The sequence below is a fragment of the Podarcis cretensis genome (genome assembly GCF_951804945.1).
Source record: "Podarcis cretensis genome assembly, chromosome: 2".
Classification (NCBI taxonomy): domain Eukaryota; kingdom Metazoa; phylum Chordata; class Lepidosauria; order Squamata; family Lacertidae; genus Podarcis; species Podarcis cretensis.
In genome coordinates this window covers 9,222,350-9,231,003 of record NC_137171.1, presented here as the reverse complement: position 1 = coordinate 9,231,003, position 8,654 = coordinate 9,222,350, and the positions used below count along the sequence as shown (strand labels likewise).

General features: G+C 46.2%; 1 long non-coding RNA gene across 1 annotated transcript in view; it reads right to left on the bottom strand.

Moving 5' to 3' along the window:
- The window catches only part of LOC307210789, a 133,445-nt gene extending 128,599 nt beyond the window's left edge, over positions 1 to 4,846 (bottom strand). The window contains exon 1 of the long non-coding RNA XR_013836115.1: positions 4,687 to 4,846. This is a non-coding gene — a long non-coding RNA (uncharacterized lncRNA). The remainder of the gene's footprint in view (positions 1 to 4,686) is intronic.
- Between the last annotated feature and the right edge of the window lie 3,808 nt (positions 4,847 to 8,654).

The window sequence follows — 8,654 nt, the reverse complement described above, 5'->3', positions numbered from 1 at the left end:
GCGCTCGGCATTGTCCATTTGCTCCTGCTCTGTGGAACATCCAGGTTATTTTCGGACCAAAATCTGGTTGGGGTTGGGTAGAAAGGGGAGGGAGAGAAATGCCAGCTGCTTCACGCTGTCTCTCTGAACGCCACTCTGTCCATTCAATGGGCCTCTTTGTTCCCAGTTACCTTTCCTCAAAAGTTGACTTTTCATATCCCATCTTTTTTGGGGGGGTCGCCTCTCCCCAGCCAACCACACTGAGTTACACTTATATACACACACACTTCTATAAGGGGCAAAAGGGGGGGGGAAACCCCTCTCTTTTTGGTCAGCTGAACGGATAACAAAATATGTTTAAAATATGCTAAAGGAAGCATTGCGTCTGAGTACACATTAAACATGAAATGTCTCTTCCAACAGCACCTAGCTGTACAAGGAGCAACTGTTGCTGGCCAACATTACGTGGCCAATATTCAGCAAAGCACAAAACCAACAGTTTTGGAAGCAGCCTACCCAGTTGATGTAAGGACACCAGAAGAGCCCATCTGGACCAAAGCTGCAACAGCCCTGCTGGTTCAGATCTTTCTTGTCTGTTAGTCTTCCTGTTTCCCACACTGCCCAATTAGATGAAAGCCTTTGTAGTGCATTGGTTAGAGTGCTGGACTAAGACCTGGGAGACCAGTGTTCAAATCTCCACTTGGCCATGAAGCTCACTGGGTGGCCTTGGGCCTGTCACTGCTTCTCAGCCTAAAACCTACCTTGCCCGGTTGTTGTTGGGAATTAAATGAGGAAGAAGAGAACTATGTACACCACCTTGAGAGCCAGTGCGGTGTTGTGGTTAAGAGCAGTGGACTCGTAATCTGGTGAACCGGGTTCGATTCCCTGCTCCTCCACATGCAGCTGCTGGGTGATCTTGGGCCAGTCACACTTCTCTGAAGTCTCTCAGCCCCACTCACCTCACAGAGTGTTTGTTGTGGGGGAAGAAGGGAAAGGAGAATGTTAGCCACTTTGAGACTCCTTAGGGTAGTGATAAAGCGGGATATCAAATCCAAACTCTTCTTCTTCTTGGAGAAAAAAGGTGGTATATAATTGCAATAAAGGCGATCATGGGTCTGGAAACTAAGCCTTATGAGGAATGGTTGAAGGAGCTGGGTATGTTTGGCCTGGAAAAGAGGAGACTGAGGAGATAAGACAGCCATCCTCAAATATCTGAAGGGCTGTCACATGGAAGATGGAGCAAGCTTGCATTCTCTCACTCTGGAGGGTAGAACTTGAAGCAATGACTTCAAGTCACATGAAAGGAGTTTGTGACTAAACTTCTTCTTCTTCTTCTTCTTCTTCTTCTTCTTCTTCTTCTTCTTCCTCTTCTTCTTCTTCTTCTTCTTCCTTATTCGAATTTTATTTACAACATAACATAAACCCCCACCCCCCAATACACAAATCCACCCTCATTAAACGTGAACATAACATACAGTGAACATAACATATAACAATACAAACAACCAAATAAAAGACTTCCTTTATCTTGTATCTGGCCTCCTTATTTACCTCTTATAAATTGTTTCCTTTATGAATAATTATTAAGATTTTTCTAATTAAATACCCACAAAGTCTCCTGCAGACATTAATTGAAACAAGTCCAGGTATGTATTTTAGGGCCCTGTTTTGTGAAGAATTCTCTGCATTTTCCCCATGCTTTTTGAAACTCTTGTCTAGTGTGATCTCTAATTGCCACTGTTAATCTAGCCAGTTCAATGTGCTCTAAAAGTATCAGGAAGAACATTGCAGGTGGTTGGACTAGATGATCCTTGGTTTACCTTTCCAACCAACAATGCTATGATTCTATTAAATAAATAAATGCAGTATACAATAATATGGGATGCATACGATGTACATAAGTTAGGAAGTGTTGGGTCTTCTGTATCTTGCATCCCACCTCTCCCCATGATTAGCAGAAATGGAATAAATTAAAATGCACCAACTTCAGAATAAAGGAGGCATAATAAGAGGCATTATGCAAACCTGCTCCATTTGCATAGTTTATACAGATTGCTGAACGTAGCATTTCCTGGCATGGAATTTGGGTTACTTTGGTGCAGGTTTATTTATGTTTTTATAGTGCAGGCCACATATTTTATGGAGTATATCCTAAAACTGGCGTGGTATTATTTGTCCTGCAATTCCTCCGGTTTTTTTAAGGTGTGTATATGTGGGGTGGGTGGAGTGTATCGCAGCGTCTGCCTGATTTTTTTCTATTCAAAACATAAGAGCAGAGTATGGTGCCTTAACCTCCAGAGGGCCCTTGCTTAATCAGATACACAGGCAGGTGGACGACTGCTGGCCCTGCATCCATCACAATCCCATTTCAGATGCTCCAGGGCAGGGGATCACAATACATTAGGCTCTGCCTAGACCGCTTGCAAGGGGAATTGCAAGTTAACTCTCCAGTGCACTGCAGCCACTGGCCTTGCTCAACCCCCCCCCCTTCCCCACATTCAGTAAATCTGGAAGGAAGGGGAAAGTGAGAGCAAGGGGCATTGTTCTATGATTTGGTGCTTTCCACCAGCCTGAGGCACTACAGCAGGGGTCAGCAAACTTTTTCAGCAGGGGGCCGGTCCACTGTCCCTCAAACTTTGTGGGGGGCCCCAGACTATACAGTCATACCTCAGGTTACAGACACTTCAAGTTGCGTTTTTTCAGGTTGTTGTTGTTTAGTCATTTAGTCGTGTCCAACTCTTCGTGACCCCATGGACCAGAGCACGCCAGGCACTCCTATCTTCCACGGCTCCCGCAGTTTGGTCAGACTCATGCTGGTAGCTTCGAGAACACTGTCCAAAGGTAAATTACATATTGTAAACAATAATTACATATTGTAAACATACTTTTACCATGAAGGACTGCACTTATTGCATGCTTCATTGAACTTAATGGTTTAAACTGGAACTTGGTGCTCAATCCTCTGCATGATTCGATCCTGCTGAATTCAGTGGGTCTTGTTCCGTTGGGCGTATGTAAGGAATCGGCTGCAATTAATTAGGCCCATTAACTCGCTCCCCCATATTTTGAGAACCAGTACAGTAATGTGTCCTGGAACAGACCGTGTTCTGGAGTTGTGCCAATGCAGTTACTGAGCCTGCAGCTCGGAACATCAGTGTAAAAGTGAGAAAATAAATAAATAGAATGTGGAAAAGTGTCCAGCTTCCAAAAAAAAAAAAAAAATGTTTATGGAAAGGATTGGAAACTGCTTGATGTATGTACAAGACATGGTTGACTATGGGCTGTATTTCTGAGGAATAGCTTGATCTGAATAAACACACTGGCTCTGGGTTGCTGTAATGGAGCAACAAACTGGGAGAAAATGGAAACTTTTGGTTCCACCAACTAGTAAAGAGGACCAGAGGAGGTGTCCGATATGACAGTCTCCTGTCCCAAAGATAGTTCTCCTCTTCGTTTCCTCGTTTCGTTTTCCTTGCTCAGAAGCTGAGCACAGGCCACTGTTGATGCAGAAGCACATTCCATTCTGCTGCCAAAGTCGTATTGGAATGGGATTTCTTCTTGGACAGCAGAGCGGCTCGGAGTGGGGTTGTTTGCGGAGCTGTGGTAGAGCCCCCCCCCCCTTTTAAGGACCATGACACGCTTGCCTTTAGAACCTCTCTGCTCCACTCTGACAAGGAATCTTTTCTTGCAGCCATTTCTCATGCCTGCCCATTAAAAGCCAGAGGAAATATTTTGGGGGAAAGTCTGAGGTTAATTGGAGATGTCGTTTTGGACTTGCATCGCTGAAGCCAGCGGGGGAGAGGAGACAGTTTTGCACTTGATGAAAAGTTTAATTCCCCACCCCGCCCCACCCACTGTTTGTCCACCTTTCAATCAAATGCATGTTGCACACTGAATTTCGTCTAGACTGGAAGAGATTTTTGCCTTTGGGGGGGGATCAGGAGATGTCTGTGAATGCTGACAGTCCGCGGGGATTAATTTCAGGGCTAGCCCAGCAGGTAGGTCCAGTCTACCTAACCTGAACAGGCCCACCCAGCTGCCCATCTCATATGTCAGCAATGCCCCTCTCCATTTGGGAAAGAGAAGATCATACCCTCCAACATTTCTCTGATGAAAATAGGGGCGTTCCATTCCATAATGATAATTTTACTGTTTATGCCTCACACATCTTACTTGCTCCAGCCACTCCGGACAACTTCCAACATATATAAAAAGCATAAAAAGGCATTAAACATTTAAAAAAAAACACTTCGCTATACAGTACAGTGGTACCTTGGGTTAAGTACCGTATTTTTCGCTCTATAACACGCACCAGACCATAACACGCACATAGTTTTTAGAGGAGGAAAACCAGAAAAAAAAATTCTAAACGAAATAGTGGATATATGATTTTTGTGGTTCATGCTGTGGCCACAGGCATGTGATCTGACAGTGAGTTTGGAGTAGCCCAATGCAAAAATCCTGAGGATCCATGTGGATCCATGCTTTGTAACCACAGAGGAGGGAAGGAAGGGGAACCATGGATCCTCTGCTCACGACTGCAGCAGATCCCCCCCGCCACCCGCAGGCATTCGCTCCATAACACGCACAGACATTTCCCCTTACTTTCTAGGAGGAAAAAAGCGAGTGTTATGGTGCAAAAAATACAGTACTTAATTTTTTTCGGAGGTCCGTACTTAACCTGAAACTGTTCTTAACCTGAAGCACCACTTTAGCTAATGGGGCCTCCTGCTGCTGCTGCACCGCCGGAGCACGATTTCTGTTCTCATCCTGAAGCAAAGTTCTTAACCTGAAGCACTATTTCTGGGTTAGGGGAGTCTGTAACCTGAAGCGTATGTAACCTGAAGCATATGTAACCTGAAGTACCACTGTACAGGATTGCCTTCAGACAGCTTAAGGGTTGGATAACTCCATACCACCCAACCTTTCTCCAATGAAATTAGGTACATCCTATGGAATAGTGGGGGATGCGGGTGGCGCTGTGGGTTAAACCACAGAGCCTAGGACTTGCCGATCAGAAGGTCGGCGGTTCGAATCCCCGCGACGGGGTGAGCTCCCACTGCTCGGTCCCTGCCAACCTAGCAGTTCGATAGCATGTCAAAAGTGTAAGTAGATAAATAGGTACCGCTCCGTCGGGAAGGCAAACGGCATTTCTGTGCGCTGCTCTGGTTCGCCAGAAGCAGCTTAATAATGACCCGGAAGCTGTACGCCGGCTCCCTTGGCCAATAAAGCGAGATGAGTACTGCAACCCCAGAGTCGGCCATTACTGGACCTAATGATCAGGGGTCCCTTTACCTTTTTAAGGAATAGCGGGACATTCTGGGATCAAATCAGAAACTAGGATGGCTTCTCTAAATTAGGGACGCTTGGTTGATGTGATGGACATCACTATAAGAAACCCTCAGTCACTGCTTCCCTTCCTGCTTCATTTTCTGTTTTCCTTTGAGTTTTTTTTTGCTGCTTCAGGTTGTCAATGTGGTGCCAGCCTGATGTTTTTGGGACTCCAACTCCCATCATCCCTGACCCCTAGCCAGGGTGGCTGGGGCTGATGGGAGCTGGAGTCGACCAACAACTGGCAGACAGGCACCCTCCTGACTGCTGCAGACACTCTGCGTTTCAATCAAGTGATATGCAACACATTAAGCAAATGATCTTTAACTTGCAACATATTAAAATAATACTACCCTCCCACATTTGATAGGCCATGATGGTTGATTTCAATGGGGATTTTTTTTAGTGGATAATCCCTGATGTTTTGTCTGCTGGGGTACTGTGATTGTTATATTATGATACTGCTTACACTATTTTGTATTATTATTATTTTGTTGTAATTTTTATACATTTTAATCTGCTGTAAGATACCATGAGGTGGGTGTTCTTTTGTTTTTGTTTTTAGAACCAGACATTTAAGAATTGTAATAAATTAACTACACTAAACAGATACAGATAGGTAGACGTGTTGGTCTGCCATAGTCAAAACAAAATAAAAAAATTCCTTCCAGTAGCACCTTAAAGACCAACTAAGTTAGTTCTTGGTATGAGCTTTCGTGTGCATGGTATCTGAAGAAGTGTGCATGCACACGAAAGCTCATACCAAGAACTAACTTAGTTGGTCTTTAAGGTGCTACTGGAAGGGATTTTTTTATTTTGTTTACACTAAACAGAGACAGCTTAACTTATTGCGGCTTCTGAATTGGCCGACCTTGGCTCCTAGCAAGCAAACCTCTGTCACTGCAAGGAGGAGCCCCCCTTCTGCTTTGATCAGGAGCGAAACTAGACTTTATTTCATCCGGGTCAAAGATCTAGTTTGGCATCCTGCCCCAACGCACATTCGGCTATGCTTTCATTGTCACTACGGCTATGCTTTCATTGTTGTGCAAAAACCCAGCATTGTTGTTTGCTGAGTCCATGGGGTCACGAAGAGTCGGACACGACTAAATGACTAAACAACAAATATACTTAGTAAAGGTAAAGGGACCCCTGACTATTAGGTCCAGTCGTGACTGACTCTGGGGTTGCGGCACTCATCTCGCTTTATTGGCCAAGGGAGCCGGCGTTAGTCCGCAGACAGCTTTTGGGTCATGTGGCCAGCAGGACTAAGCCGCTTCTGGCGAACCAGAGCAGCACACAGAAATGCCATTTACCTTCCCGACAAAGTGGTACCTATTTATCTACTTGCACTTTGACGGGCTTTCGAACTGCTAGGTTGGCAGGAGCAGGGACTGAGCAACGGGAGCTCACCCCGTCGCGGGGATTTGAACCTCCGACCTTCTGATTGGCAAGTCCTAGGCTCTGTGGTTTAACCCACAGCACCATTTGGCCACTGTTAAATAGCCAGCTGCAGAAGCCAGATGGAAAGGTGGCAACCTTATTCTAAAATGATGTGCAAGCAAGAAAACATCATTCGCTTGCGAGTCTCCTTAGGGAAGGGTGTCTGCCCCACGCCAAATAGCACAGCTCTGGCTCCTCCTACTGTAAACAGTGAGAGTAGTGTAATAATAGCCTCCCAAATCTCGTTTTATGGGGATGCAGCGAGCGACACATAGCGCTTGTTAATATTTATGGGCTCCCCACCCCCTTCTCCTTCTCCTCCATGCTGGAGTTCATGCGCCTGTTTTACCCAGTCCTCCAAACAGCTTTATCTTTCAAAAGGAGCCTACACGGCTCAGGCGCCTGCTGGAACACTCGAGGCAGTCAGTCAGCCAGACGGCTTGTTTCCTGTCCTCTGCATGCGAAGCTGAAAGCAGCACAAGTGTTTATTATCACTCCAACCTGGATAAGGCAGTGGGTGGGTGGGGGGCGTGAAGGAAGGAAGGAAAGTAAATAGCCTCCACTGCCTTTGTGTGGGGCTCCATGGAGGGGTCTCGGTGCTGATTCTCCATCTCTGATGGATGCACAGGTGACTTTAAATTGTGGAAACCGCCCTCTCTATGGCTCCATACTCCCCAACATTTCTCCGATGAAAATAGGGACGTCCTATTCAACAACAACAACAACAACAGCCACAATTTTATTATTTATACCCCGCCCAGCTGACTAGATTGCCTCAGCCACTCTGGGTGGCTTCCAACATACAGTGGTACCTCGGGTTAAGAACTTAATTCGTTCTGGAGGTCCGTTCTTAACCTGAAACTGTTCTTAACCTGAGGTACCACTTTAGCTAATGGGCCTCCTGCTGCGTGATTTCTGTTCTCATCCTGAAGCAAAGTTCTTAACCCAAGATACTATTTCTGGGTTAGTGGAGTCTGTAACCTTAAGTGTCTGTAACCTGAAGTGTCTGTAACCCGAGGTACCACTGTATATAAAAACATAATAAAGCTTTACACATTTAAAAACTTCCCTATACAGGGCTACCTTCAGATGTCTTCTAAAGGTTGCATAGTTACTTATCTCCTTGGCTTGAGGGTCGCATAACTCCATACCCTCTAACATTTCTCTGATGGAGATGTCATAAGGAAAAGCGGGACATTCCGCGATCAAATCACAAACTGGGGTGACTTCTGTAAATCCAGGACTGTTCCTGAAAAATAGGGCCACTTGGAGGGTCTGTGGCTCATTTGCAACTACGAGGATTTTCTCCATGTCCTTAAAACCCTCATACAAACTTTTCTTTCTTTCTGTGTGACCCTCCATAGGACACTGGGGGGCACATGGTGTGTGGGCAGGGGGAGAGAAGATGGGAAAGCCCCTTTGCGATAGTGGGAATCCTTGTGCTGGCTACTACCATCTTACCAGGTTAGTTGGATTCAGCCTGCAATGTTTGTCTCAGGAAGAGTCCTTTAAAGGAGCCGTTTGTACATTGGAGGTTGGAAGAAAGAACCAGGGGTTAATTAGGGAATGTATTCATTATAACGGGACGCAGGTGGCGCTGTGGGTTAAAGCCTCAGCGCCTAGGACTTGCCGATCGAAAGGTCGGCGGTTTGAATCCCTGCGGCGGGGTGCGCTCCCGCTGCTCGGTCCCAGCGCCTGCCAACCTAGCAGTTCGAAAGCACCTCCGGGTGCAAGTAGATAAATAGGGACCGCTTACCAGCGGGAAGGTAAACGGCGTTTCCGTGTGCGGCTCTGGCTCTGGCCAGAGCAGCGATGTCACGCTGGCCACGTGACCCGGAAGTGTCTCCGGACAGCGCTGGCCCCTGGCCTCTTGAGTGAGATGGGCGCACAACCCCAGAGTCTGT